Genomic DNA, 15,576 nt, shown 5'->3' with positions numbered 1-15,576 from the left:
AATAGTTACACACACATTATTAAACTAGAACCAACACAATCATAAGAACTCGGTGGGCAGCTTCGTCACTGAGCTCTTTTGAATCATACACAGCAGTTATTTTCGTCATACACAAATGTTTGCATTATGATAGCTGTTCATATCGTGCCGCACCAACGTCAGCTCACAGACTATCGTACACATATTTGTTTCACTACAACACAAAACGCAATCAATATCGATTTTGGAAAACGAATACAAATACAACGAGTTTTTGCTCTTTGCAGTGAGGTGTTTTCGTTGCCCTGTTTACCTTACGTGAGCACGTGCGGGTTTACGTCGATTTTGAGCAATATTCCAGCAAAATCACGGCGGGGGACACCAGAAATGGGCTTCACACATTGTACCCATGTGTGGAATCGAACCCGGTACTTAGTCGTGACAAGCGAACGCTTTAACCACTGGACTACCAGACCGCCCTGTAAGAAAGTCCTGTCACTCGTAAACAAATAGTAACTATATTAAATTAAAAACAACATATTATGATATATTTGGAAATAATCAGGGCCAGATAACCCAGTGGTTGATGGTATGAAGAGCGAGCCAAGTCCTCGGACTACGAAGACGGACAATACAAGCCACGGCACACTCTAGGGCTACCCGATTCCCTCTGCATCCAGAATCCCAAAGGTCGCTGAAGTGTGTGGGTTGGGTTCACCGCTACTTTTATTAGTGTTTCTGTTATATCTAAGAGATGTAGATATAAGACGTTTACCACACTGACAAAACCAACACGCATTGGGAACCTGTACCTAAGGATCGGTGCCAGTGTGTTTATGAGATGCGATAATGAAGCCTTTTCTATTGTACGCCTGTCAGATAAGGTGTCACGTACACCTGGTTTGGTTCTCAATCTTTAGTTTGGCTCTGGCTCCGCTGATTTATCACTATCAGTACCATCCAGATGCAACCCTTACAGTGACAGATTGTACTGTTGTTGTGGACATCCAGTGCTGCCCCGCCATCTACAAGTTGTTGGTTCAGCAGTGCGGCCATGTCAATACCGACGTCTCCAGCCTACGTACCAGATTAGTACAGCCGCGAGGCTGATCCTCTCCACGGCTACTCTGTTCACGAATGGGGCGGTCGGGTAGCCTAGTGGTTAAAGCGTTCGCTCATAACGCCGAAGATCCGGGTTCGATTCCCGACATGGGCATAATGTGTGAAGCCCATTTCTGGTGTCCCCCGCCGTGATATTGCTGGAATGTTGCTAAACGCGGCGTAAAACCATACTCACTCACTCACTCGTAGCGCTACGACGATTGTAGCTCCATAAGTTTGACTGAGACAAGTAGACTTTCGACGGTAATAGCGCTAAGATAGTTTTGTAGAACGGCGTCCATGTTCGCACGGAGGAGATTAATATTGAAAAATGAATTTAGCCTGTCGAAAAGTATAACCTCAGCAATGTAGAAACCATTTAAACCTTTAATAGCTTTCATTTTCATCCAAACTAGACATTTTGTATATATCAGCCAACGGATGTCCTTAATAGATTAATCTTGAATTTTTCAGTTTTTCAGTTCTGACATCCAAGACTTACAGAACGTGGCCTGACTGACCGACATACGATGACAAGATAGGGCCCCGACATCTCCGGGTCTACATCCTCCTCTGTAGATACACACAACATAAACTGCCACAACAGACCTTTCAAGTTTGTGTCAACAGACTATCTTATCACAAAGCCTTTGAGGCATATATACTCTTCAATAAAAGAAACCTGACATAGATGTAAAACCACATTTTGCCAAATATCTAAAATAATTACATTAAATGAGAACCAAATAAGTCAAACAGAAAGATGATGTGTCTATAATTCGCGAAAACACATGCAAAGCACATCAACGTAGTGTTTGGGGGTCAATTGTACAGCTTCATCCAAACGCAACCGCCTGTAAAAAACGTGCAGTATAGGATCCTGCATTTAGGCATGCAGGCCCCCCTGCTGAATGGGTATAAAAATCCATATCAACGGCTGTTCATACAGTCCTTATAACGACAGTAGAGACGGTGACAGAATGCCAAGACTGAATGCAGCTTAACGGAACAACGCCATTGGGAGATTACAAGCTGGAGCAACTCAGCAGAAGTGTCCAGGCACCTTGGCGTATCCAGACAGAAAATGTGCGCACTGTAGACCCGATACAACAACACCAACGGAGTTGACGACAGACCAAGGGTGACAACCCAAGCTCAAGATCGATACATCCGGCTGCGACACCTCCGAGACCACACTACAACAGCCATGTCTACAACCACACAGATCCCTGGGGTACGCAGAATATCAGATCAAACGGTACGCAACAGACTGAGGGAGGCTGGACTTGTTGCACGAAGACCTGTTCGACGTCATGTATTAATCCCCATGTCATCTGGCGGACCGTCTGCTTTGGTGTCAACAGAGGGTTAGATGGGCAAGTGACGGAGAAATGTACTGTTCACTGACGAGTCCCGTTTTCTACTCACACGTGCTGATGGGCGCGCACGTGTCTACAGACGTCGGGGTGAACGTTACGCTCCCAACTGTGTGCAGCAGGTTGTCCCATTTGGCGGCGGGAGTGTCATGGTAAGGACGGAATTCATCACGGTGGTAGGACGCCTCTCGTTCATGTGGCAGGTGCACTGACAGGTTTGCGTTACAGAGACTTGATCCTACACCCTTACGTTCTTCCTCACGTCAGCGTTCATGGCGGACAGTTCCAGTAGGACAACGCTCGACCGCATAATGCACGTGTTTGCCAGGACTTCTTACAGCACAACAACATCCAGACATTACCTTGGCCAGCCCGGTCACCAGATTTGTACCCGATAGAGCATCTGTGGGACGACGCGTTCGCAGAAGGAATCCACCACCCCAAACACTTCCGGCGCTTCTTGATGCACTTCAGCATGAATGGAAGCACATCCAGCAGCGTGTTATTGACAACTTGATTGCATGTATGGGCTGTCGGTGTCAAGCGGTGATTGATGCACGTGGTGGGCACAACCGATACTGACATTGTCTGTACCCCTGTGACATTAACTGTATCGTGTACGTGTGTCTGTCTAGGTGACACGATAAATGTTTTGAACATTGTGTACATTGATCTTCAAACAGTGTTTCAATTATGGTTTCTGTGTTTGAAGAGTATATATTCAGGACGACACGACAGAGCACACAGTCCACTATAATACTGCGTGCTTTACAATGAGGTGAAGTGAAATGGGCTTTAACGTCGCGTCCAAGATTATTGCACGTGTATGTGCGGACAAATGCCGATTTTATAGTGCTAGCTCACTGAGATACAAAACCGCAGTTTAAAATCAATACCCCACTCAGACACAGTAAACTGACTCCGACCCGACCAGTCCTTTTTTTAGCCCCTTAATGCCGAGCGCCAGACAGGGTAACAACAAGTACCATCTTTTAACGTCTTTTGGTATAAGGCGGGCGGGGATCAAACCCCGGACCTTCCGCTCTCCGGGCGACCGCTCTACCACTAGAACACGGAAACGGTCGTTTTGCAATGAGTATGTGTGTGAGTGATTATGGTTTTACGTCGCTTTCAGCTGTACTTCAGCAATATCGCGGCGGGGAACACCAGAAATGGGTGTCACACAATTTACCCACTTAGAGAATCGAATCCGAGCCCCCGGGGTAGGGAGCGAACGCTTTAACCACCAGGCTACCCAACCGTCCCCATGACAATGTACACTACGGAAGAAGTAATTGACTGAAGAATTCCCTAGTGTATTAAAGCGTGAATTACGATTACTTCACGAATTTGTTTACACTGCGTCCCACTATCAACCGTAAATACATAAGTATTGACAATGTGATGTACACTACTATTTGCATTCTTAAGTATATTTAATTGTGCATTACTATGTACAATACAGACTTTATTCGTTAGCATGTGAAGCGTATCTGAAGTATCTGATATATTACAATAAATAACGATGTACAATGCGGAATGCCTCCTTTGATCCATTCTAATACAGTCGGTGTTTCGCCAAAAAGATTCCAATCGTGTTGTCAATGTTATCCGTCATAAGCCTAATGCCATCGTTTAACCTCATTCCACCCTGTCCTGTGTACGACCAGGAAGATGATGCTAAGTATTTAGGTTATCACATCATTGAAAGGCCGCTAGGGGCCATTAACATGAGTAATGACCTGAAACGCGTCACTTATTTAAAATTCAAGTTAACTGGACTTTCGATGCGAGCATAACGCGTCAAGGTGCTGACCGTATGGACATTAAAGACAAAGCAATACCAGTGAAGGATATCGATTGTACATTCATTCATTTCCAGTGTCCTTCATTGTTCCATATCATGTCATATCAGGTATGGCTAGTGTTAATGTTCTGTGAGCGGGCCACCAGTACATCTTCTGTTACTAATCCACAGGTACACCTTCTGTTACTAATCCACCGGTACACCTTCTTTTTTTTGTTACTAATCCACCGGTACACCTTCTGTTACTAATCCATCGGTACACCTTCTGTTACTAATCCACCGGTACATCTCCTGTTACTAATCCACCGGTACACCTTCTGTTACTAATCCACCGGTACACCTTCTTTTTTTTGTTACTAATCCACCGGTACACCTTCTGTTACTAATCCATCGGTACACCTTCTGTTACTAATCCACCGGTACATCTCATGTTACTAATCCACCGGTACACCTTCTGTTACTAATCCACCGGTACATCTTCTGTTACTAATCCACCGGTACATCTTCTGTTACTAATCCATCGATACATCTTCTGTTACTAATCCTAAGGTACATCTTCTGTTACTAATCCTAAGGTATATCTTCTGTTACTAATCCTAAGGTACGCCTCTGTTACTAATCCACCGGTACATCTTCTGTTACTAATCCACCGGTACATGTTCTGTTACTAATCCTAAGGTACATCATGTGTTACTAATCCTACGGTACATCTTCTGTTACTAATCCACCGGTACGCCTCTGTTACTAATCCACCGGTACATCTTCTGTTACTAATCCACCGGTACATCTTCTGTTACTAATCGACCGGTACATCTTCTGTTACTAATCCACCGGTACACCTCTGTTATTAATCCACCGGTACACCTTCTGTTACTAATCCACCCGTACATCTTCTGTTACTAATCCACCGGTACATCTTCTGTTACTAATCCACCGGTACATCTGCCGCTGGGCAGGAGGGATCGGTTGTCTTTGGACAATGTCACCTCTTCTGTTATTGCTCAAATGGTACCCCTTCTATCACTGGGCAACCGGTACCTCTTCTGTCACTGGGCGACCGATACCTCTTCTGTCACTTGGCAACCGATACCTCCTCTGTCACTTGGAAACCGATACCTCTTCTGCCACTTGGCAACCGGTACCTCTTCTAGTCACTAGGCAACTGGTACCTCTTCTGTGCTGGCCAAACTATACATTTTTTGTGCAACAGGTACTGCTTCTGTTTCTAGGCAACAGGTACATTTTGTGGGCAGCCAGTTCACCTCCTGTCACTGGGTAACCGGTACCCCTTCTGTTTCTAGGCATCTGGTACCTCTACTATTACTAAGCACCTGGTACATCCTTTGGGGCAAATTATACCTCTTCATCTTCCCGAGACAAGAGTGTCCACTAACGTACATGTATATCAAGGTCTTCGTTTCACCCTTGCCCTTTCAAGCCGACTTTGGGGGCACGGGTGGCCCAGTCGTCTAAGGCGCCACGATTCGCTGTGCAGAGTTGCGTCCCCTGGACACGCCAAAACCTATGATTGTGGGTTCGAATCCCGGTTCGCCCCGATTATGTTTCTAGGTTTGTCAGCACCATACCCGTGCTCGTGGGTTTCACCGAAGTGGTAAACGTCTGAGACCTGCATCACTTCGGGCTTTCCTCCCACATTAAGCTGACACGCCTTGATATAACTGGAATAATGTTAAAAGCGGCGTTAAACCCAACTCACTCACTCACTCAAGCCGACTTAAACTCGAACGACTGCATCTCAGTTACTGCGATAAACGTTCAGTCCTACTTTTTGACGCGTTTCATGTTACCGTGATGTGCGGTTTCACTTGATAATGTGCAGTCCATGCGCCTCTGTTATTTTGACAGCGAAATGTGACTGTAATAGATACCTTTACTCTGGTAGTCTGTCATTTTATTTGCCTGTCAGGGTGAAATTTCGAATCTTTTCGTTATTTGATGGACCAGGTCGTCTGTAATGAGAGCCACTGTCTTGGCGAAGCCATTCGAAATAAGAACTGTGGTTGGATTTCGCGTTTTCATCGAAAGGTGCACATCCCTGCTCTACATAGGATGGCGCCAGAATCGAGGCAAGAACAGTTGGCTTGAAAGGGCAGGGATGAAAACTAGACTTTTATAGAAAAGTGGACGCTTTTGCCTTGGGAAGATGCCACAAACGTATCAGTTCGCCCGGATTATGTTTCTGTCAACGCCATATCTAGCTTGTGGGTTTGATTGAAGTCGTAAGCGTATAAGACCTACATTACTTATGCAATTCCATTCCACACGCCGTTTATATACAGAAATGTATTTTCAAAGCTGCGTTAAACCAAACTCACTCACTCACTATGTCACTGACTGTTGCTATGCAACAGGTACAAATGTACCTCTACAGCTACCCGGCCACCTGTACCGGGTACGTATGTAGGTCTCTAAGTACATTGTCTGTCGCTCGGCCACTTATACCTAACGCCCCCGTTCAGCAGCTCCTGTCGCTGGGCTACAATGGCGCTTCGTCTGTCCCCAGGACTTGAGTATCTTGTCAGTCGAAGAGCCAGTTTTAACCTCGTTTGTCGATCGGTAGGTCCCAAGTATCTTATCTGTCGCTGGGCCACCTTGACTTCTTCTGTCGATGGGTTATCTCAATACATATTGAAATCTACCAAATATGACAGAATTATCATCGTACGGACGACAATTGCCGTCAATTGGTGTGCAACAATTGTGCGGAATGGAATACGAGGCAGATTATACAAAGACATGTCTTTCCTTGTGTCCTTGTGTCGTTATTATGCTTTACTCACTTGAAGTGTGCTGGCGTTTTTTAGTTGTTCGTTATGGTAACAGTGATTTAAATAAAAGCGACAAAAACGAAAAATATGATAATAGACAGACAGATAATAGCGACAAAAACAAATAATATGAAAATCGACAGACAGATAATAGCGACAAGAACAAATAATATAATAATCGACAGACAGATAAAAGCGACAAAACAAATATGATAATCGACAGACAGATAAAAGCAACAAAACAATTTTTAAAAATATGGTAATCGACAGACAGATAAAAGCGACAAAAAAAACAAAAAATATAATAATCGACAGACAGATAATAGGGACAAAAACAAATAATATTATAATCGACAGACAGATAAAAGCGACAAAACAAATATGATAATCGACAGACAGATAAAAGCGACAAAAACAAATAATATGATAATCGACAGACAAATAAAAGCGACAAAAAAAATTAAAAAATATGATAATCGACAGACAGATTAAAGCGACAAAACAAATATGATAATAGACAGACAGATAAAAGCAACAAAAACAAATAATATGATAATCGACAGACAGATAAAAGCGACAAAAACAAATAATATGATAATAGACAGACAGATAAAAGCAACAAAAACAATTATTATGATAATAGAAAGACAGATAAAAGCGACAAAACAAATATTATGATAATAGACAGACAGATAAAAGCGACAAAAAACTGTCCATAATCATAATAGATAGTTACAAAAGCAGAGTCCATTATACAATTCCGACTATATCAAGAGTATGTGATTATGAATCATTATCAAAGTGGTGATTCCAAGTCTTCGCGAAAAAGTGGGCGTATCCTGTCCCATCGGAGCCACCCATCACAAACACATGCAAAAACAAGTCAATTGTTCTGACAAAACAGGTGAACAACAAGGTATAAGTTATAATACGGAACTGCCTCGGACATCATTTTTATAAATAATGCGTCAAATTTGGAATTTGGAACATGTCTACCAATTATTATCGGTGGCAAACCAAACGGTTCCAGCCTAATGCCAAAATAGCAGAGACAACATTTACGTAAGAAGGGTGAGGCGAAGCATCGACATAGAGCCGATATGACTTCGAGCATACTTCAGTATATATGTACTGGAATGACATGCGTCATTGTTACTGTAATTCTCTGCTAGGTCAGTGTATGTCGGTAGGTGGGGCCGTCAGTGTTGTTACTGTATTTCTCTGCTAGGTCAGTAAATGTCGGCAGGTGAGACCGCCAATGTCGTTGATGTATTTCTCTACTAGGTCAGTAAATGTCGGTAGGTGAGACCGCCAGTGTCGTTGATGTATTTCTCTGCTAGGTCAGTAAATGTCGGTAGGTGAGACCGCCAATGTCGTTGATGTATTTCTCTGCTAGGTCAGTAAATGTCGGTAGGTGAGACCGCCAATGTCGTTGATGTATTTCTCTGCTAGGTCAGTAAATGTCGGTAGGTGAGACCGCCAGTGTCGTTACTGTATTTCTCTACTAGGTCAGTAAATGTCGGTAGGTGAAACCGCCAGTGTCGTTGATGTATTTCTCTGCTACGTCAGTAAATGTCGGTAGGTGAGACCGCCAGTGTCGTTACTGTATTTCTCTGCTAGGTCAGTAAATGTCGGCAGGTGAGACCGCCAATGTCGTTGATGTATTTCTCTGCTAGGTCAGTAAATGTCGGTAGGTGAGACCGCCAATGTCGTTGATGTATTTCTCTGCTAGGTCAGTAAATGTCGGTAGGTGAGACCGCCAGTGTCGTTACTGTATTTCTCTGCTAGGTCAGTAAATATCGGCAGGTGAGAGCGCCACTGTCGTTACTGTATTTCTCTGCTAGGTCTGTAAATGTCGGTAGGTGAGACCGCCAATGTCGTTGATGTATTTCTCTGCTACGTCAGTAAATGTCGGTAGGTGAGACCGCCAGTGTCGTTGATGTATTTCTCTGCTAGGTCAGTAAACTTTATAGAAGCTGTAAATGTGTGCCATAATTTCCCCCTGTGTTTGATTGGCATTCCAGACGAAAACGTACAAATGGAGCTTGATAACGGTCTATATCGAAACATCGTCATATGCAATAAACCAGAAGCTGTTATCCATAAATTTATAGTATTACTGTTTGTTAATTTCTTTCTCCTTTCAGATACAGGACAGGTGTTTGAGCAAGTGTTTTTTTAATAAAAATGAGTTTAATTCAATATGTTCCCAAACCTGTTTTAATATTCCCCGCAGAAGGAGATATTAACACAATGATATTATGTTTTATACAATGCTGTTTTTATCTATAATTTTGTGTATATATTGTTTCTCATAATTCCAAAGGAATGACTTGTACATAATTTGGACATATGTTTTTTTCTGAAATGGGCTTCACACATTGTACCCATATCGGAAATCGAACCTGGGTCTTCGGTAATACGAGCGAACGCTTTTAACACTAGGCAACCCGACCTCCCCTCAACGAACAAATATGGAATAGTACACCCAATATGTATTCAGGTAATGAATACTGACTTGAGATGACCAGTTCACCTTACAAATTTGGAATATTATACACAAATGTATTTTGAGATTAAATAATGGCGTCACAGGTTTCTCTATCATTGTAAGTAGGCAGATCGTTTTATAACTGAAACACTGTTCACGGCCGATAGAGACAAGTCCCTGATTCATGCGTTGAAGAGCTAAACCTTACTAAGAATCGAGTCATTACATATAAGAGTTCGTACGCATTCTCCAATCCTACTGATGCAACTCAGGGCCCCGTTGCCCACATCTGTCCTGGCGCAGCGACTATCGTAAGCCTGTGTTAAAGTATTGATGTTACTATCACCTTAGTGTTAAGGTCTCTTTGTGAAAAGACCGCCTCCGTGATCTAATGGTAGAGTGTCCGCCCGGAGAGCGGAAGCTCCGGGGTTCGATCCCCAGCCGCGTCATACCAAAAGACGTTCAAAGATGGCACTTGTTGTTACCCTGTCTGCCGCTCGGCAATAAGGGGCTAAGACGAGGACTGGTCGGCTCGGAGTCAGTATACTGTGTCTGAGTTGGGCATTCATGTTAAACTGCGGCATGGTATCTCAGTGTGCTAGCACTATAAATCGGCATCAGTCCGGACTAGTACAAGCAGCCACACACACATACACGTGCATGCACGTCGCTATATAAGTGCAATAATCTTGGACGCGACGTTAAACCCCATTTCACCTCACCTCACCTCTTTGTGAAAAGGCCCTGCCCTCACCAAAGACTCGCGATTTATGAATACTCAGTATATTCCTTCACTATATTCATATTCGATCTGAGATCTACAATAAGCAATATTTCGAGACGTGAAGCATGGGGCTTCGCTAGTCTCAAGTCAACAAACCCATTGACGTGTTAATCATATCAAGAAATTCCATAAATGAAATTGAAACCACCCTATTTCTTATTGAGAGGAAACGCCTGTCATAAACGAAGTGGGTTAATATCTCACTCTAGATCTGCCCAAAGACGAAGCTCGGTACTTTGATATCAAGAAATTAGTAACTAACCGAGTAACCTTGGAAGTAATTTCTCTAATGGAATCTAAGGTAGGCTACCACAATTACACATTCATATATACTTCTTCTCACGTCCGTGTATCTATAAATGTGTAGGACAAATTAATAAAGATGGGGTTATAAAACATAATATTTAGAATTACAAACTTAGATTATACATAAACTGCTGGGAAAGAGAAAGTATCAACAAGTATCTACAAACAATCAAATATGATTATTCGATCATGATGAATTTGATGCGGGTATCACAGTTATGTTTAGGACCTAATGTTTGCACTGTTTCAGCGACTGTTTCCAGCGTAGTAAGGTTTAATATATCAACGTTTGTAAAATAAAATGCTATCCAAATTTCTTGTGTTTAAGTTCTCGAGTTCAGTTTCATATGCAAAAACAAATTCTTCGATGCTGTCGAAGCATAGGCCAAAAATGGACAAGAGAAGATTAACCTGTGGAATGGTTCAATGTATACGTGTGTGAAGTTTGGCGCTTTTAACCCAAAGTGCACAATTTTGACAAAATCCAGCTTTAAACCGCCCCACTAAATGTCTCTCAGAGTTGGTTAAGTCAGTGCTCGATGGTGTCATTGGTGGAGTGCACAAACTGAAAAAGAGTAAACAGAATTGGAATAAACCCATTCCGTCCCAGCCAGCTGTCTTCCAAGGTCTGGCTTCCCTACATGAAATGATTGTCAAATAATGCAACATAGAAAGCCAGCATGTCAGATGATGAAGAAATCTGTCAAAACAACGCATCAGTACTATTAACTTTTTACTTGACTCTAAAATCTGAAGACATGTCCATTCCTCATTTGTACTGGATTCCAAAGTTCAATAAATATCTGTACGAAGAGAAAGATATTGCTGGGTCCAGCAAATGTTCCACTAAATCCTTGTCTTAAAGATAAACAAAAATACAATCTGAGAATGCTTTTGTTTATATTCGCAGAACGTAGTTGAGACAAGTGGAATTAATACCATGAGGATTCTCAAAACGTCAAAGGATTTGCTTGAACTTTAGTGATTCTGTCGGAACATTTGATTTTTCAGCTTTGAGCACAACTATCTCACACAACAAATTTAAGGGAAAACTTCATTCTTTTATCGATGGAGACTTTGACACTAAACGGGGTGACTTTAGATATAGTTACATCTCTAACTACAGAGGTTGGGTATAATTTCTCAAAATGAAAGCAAATGTCATCAGAAGTTTACTGATAAAACTATATGCGAAATGCTAGACTTCCTCATTGATAACATATATGTAATCTGTTAGCACAAGATAAGATGAGATAAGATAAGATCTGATTTAGTCCCTTCCACTTATTTACCCACCTGAAATAGATAAAAGAAGAGACAAGAGATACGGCCTCATCTGTTTCATATTTAGATATATGCATAAATATTCCGAGTGACAAGAACTCTCCACAAGGTTATATAAAAAGAGGACTGACTTCAAGTTTCGGATAGTGAACTTTCACTTTATATCGATCAATTGTCCAGCAGGTCCAGCTTTGGTGTCTACATTTCACAGACACATTCGAGCATGTTCTTTCCACGAGGATTTCAATGTTGCTCATAGGTTGTTTAATGAAGGTTACAACATTCAAGCTCTCAGATGAGGTCATTTATGGCACACCAATTGACAAAATTATGCCCGATGTAATTCCCTGTTTTGATTTGTTCCGTATGGTTTGATTTCGGGTGAACCATTGACTTATCTTTGTATATGCTTCTGATGGGTGCCAACTGTGGGGCAGGATACGCTCACCTTTTCGCAATTACTTGATTGTGATTCATATGCATAGACTCACGCTATCGACGGAATCGTACAATGAACCTTCTATACACATCAGAGCATCCTTTCACAGCAGACGTGATCGCATCAACAATACGTACTCAGTGATCTGTGCATGTACATGTGCAGCCGTTTTTCACTTTGACTCAAACATGAAAGAGATTTTACTGCAGGTTCACACATAATGAGCGAGAAGTAAGGCGAAGGTTTGGCAGGGCAACAAGGCATCCTATTCTGCACATACAACCCGTAGAGATCTCTTGTGGAAACACATACACTTCTTACATAAAAGGGAAAGGCATACGCATCTTGTTTCAAAAGAAATACATACATGTACATCTCTTGCATAAAGAAAACGCATACACTTCTTACATAAAAGGGAAAGGCATACGCATCTTGTTTCAAAAGAAATACATACATGTACATCTCTTGCATAAAGAAAACGCATACACTTCTTACATAAAAGGGAAAGGCATGCGCATCTTGTTTCAAAAGAAATACATACATGTACATCTCTTGCATAAAGAAAACGCATACACTTCTTACATAAAAGGGAAAGGCATACGCATCTTGTTTCAAAGAAATACATACATGTACGTCTCTTGCATAAAGAAAACGCATACACTTTTTACATAAAAGGGAAAGACATAAGCATCTTGTTGAAAGAGAGATGCATATGTCTCTTGCATAAAAGAAAACGCATATACTTATTATATAAAAGTTAAAGACATACTCATCTTGCTGAAAGAGAAATGCGTACGTCTCTTGCATAAGGGAAGTGCATACACTTCTTACATAAAAGAAAAGGCATACGCATCTTTAGTCTGTCTCACAGACCTAGAGAAAATAATCAACCATCTCAAGTCTAGAATGATTTGGCAAGTCTAGATTGCCTCAGCCTGAAATTAAGGATTGTTCTCGTCTCCATTTGGATTTGTTTTTGTAGATATATATTTTTAAATTTGATGACTTTAGCTCTGGGACTAAATGTCAGTCAAACTCATCTTGTTTAAAGAGAAACGTATACGTCTCTTACATAAGTGAAGGGCATACGCGTCTTGAAAATACAGGGAACCAAATACATCCTTGTTGTCCCCACTTAACCCCTGTCTGCAACAGTTCCCACCTTATAGTTACCACTTTAATCTTTAGTCTAGTCTCTATATTGTAATGAGTGCCTTGGTGACATGGGGGCAATGAGTGCCTTGGTGACATGGAGGCAATGAGTGCCTTGGTGACATGGAGGCAATGAATGCCTTGGTGACATGGAGGCAATGAGTGCCTTGCTGACATGGAGGCAATGAGTGCCTTGGTGACATGGAGGGAATGAGTGCCTTGGTGACATGGAGGCACTGAGTTCCTTGGTGACATGGGGGCAATGAGTGCCTTGGTGACATGGAGGCACTGAGTTCCTTGGTGACATGGAGGCACTGAGTGCCTTGGTGACATGGAGGCAATGAGTGCCTTGGTGACATGGAGGGAATGAGTGCCTTGGTGACATGGGGGCAATGGGTGCCTTGGTGACATGGAGGCACTGAGTTCCTTGGTGACATGGAGGCACTGAGTGCCTTGGTGACATGGAGGGAATGAGTGCCTTGGTGACATGGAGGGAATGCGTGCCTTGGTGACATGGAGGCACTGAGTGCCTTGGTGACATGGAGGCAATGAATGCCTTGGTGACATGGGGGCAATGAGTGCCTTGGTGACATGGAGGCAATGAATGCCTTGGTGACATGGGGGCAATGAGTGCCTTGGTGACATGGAGGCAATGAGTGCCTTGGTGACATGGAGGCAATGAGTGCCTTGGTGACATGGGGGCAATGAGTGCCTTGGTGACATGGGGGCAATGAGTGCCTTGGTGACATGGAGGCACTGAGTTCCTTGGTGACATGGAGGCACTGAGTGCCTTGGTGACATGGAGGGAATGAGTGCCTTGGTGACATGGAGGGAATAAGTGCCTTGGTGACATGGGGGCAATGGGTGCCTTGGTGACATGGAGGCAATGGGAGACAATGAGTGCCTTGGTGACATGGAGGCAATGAGTACCTTGGTGACATGGAGGGAATGAGTGCCTTGGTGACATGGGGGCAATGAGTGCCTTGGTGACATGGGGGCAATGAGTGCCTTGGTGACATGGAGGCAATGAGTGCCTTGGTGACGTGGGGGCAATGAGTGCCTTGGTGACATGGAGGCACTGGGTGCCTTGGTGACATGGAGGCAATGGGTGCCTTGGTTACATGGAGGCAATGGGAGGCAATGAGTACCTTGGTGACATGGAGGCAATGAATGCCTTGGTGACATGGAGGGAATGAGTGCCTTGGTGACATGGAGGCAATGAGTGCCTTGGTGACATGGAGGGAATGAGTGCCTTGGTGACACGGAGGGAATGAGTGCCTTGGTGATATGGAGACAATGAGTGCCTTGGTGACATGGAGGGAATGAGTTCCTTGGTGACATGGAGGGAATGAGTGCCTTGGTGACATGGAGGGAATGAGTGCCTTGGTGACATGGAGGGAATGAGTGCCTTGGTGACATGGAGGGAATGAGTGCCTTGGTGACATGGAGGCAATGAGTGCCTTGGTGACATGGAGGGAATGAGTGCCTTGGTGACATGGAGGGAATGAGTGCCTTGGTGACATGGAGGGAATGAGTGCCTTGGTGACATGGAGGGAATGAGTGCCTTGGTGACATGGAGGGAATGAGTGCCTTGGTGACATGGAGGCAATGAGTGCCTTGGTGACATGGAGGGAATGAGTGCCTTGGTGACATGGAGGCAATGAGTGCCTTGGTGACATGGAGGCAATGAGTACCTTGGTGACATGGAGGCAATGAATGCCTTGGTGACATGGAGGGAATGAGTGCCTTGGTGACATGGAGGCAATGAGTGCCTTGGTGACATGGAGGCAATGAGTGCCTTGGTGACATGGAGGGAATGAGTGCCTTGGTGACATGGAGGCAATGAGTGCCTTGGTGATATGGAGACAATGAGTGCCTTGGTGACATGGAGGCAATGAGTGCCTTGGTGACATGGAGGGAATGAGTGCCTTGGTGACATGGAGGGAATGAGTGCCTTGGTGACATGGAGGGAATGAGTGCCTTGGTGACACGGAGGCAATGAGTGCCTTGGTGATATGGAGACAATGAGTGCCTTGGTGACATGGAGGCAATGAGTGCCTTGGTGACA

The sequence above is a fragment of the Haliotis cracherodii genome, unplaced genomic scaffold (genome assembly GCF_022045235.1).
Source record: "Haliotis cracherodii isolate W230 unplaced genomic scaffold, xgHalCrac1.p SCAF_6, whole genome shotgun sequence".
Lineage (NCBI taxonomy): Eukaryota > Metazoa > Mollusca > Gastropoda > Lepetellida > Haliotidae > Haliotis > Haliotis cracherodii.
Note: the sequence above shows the minus strand (reverse complement) of the source record.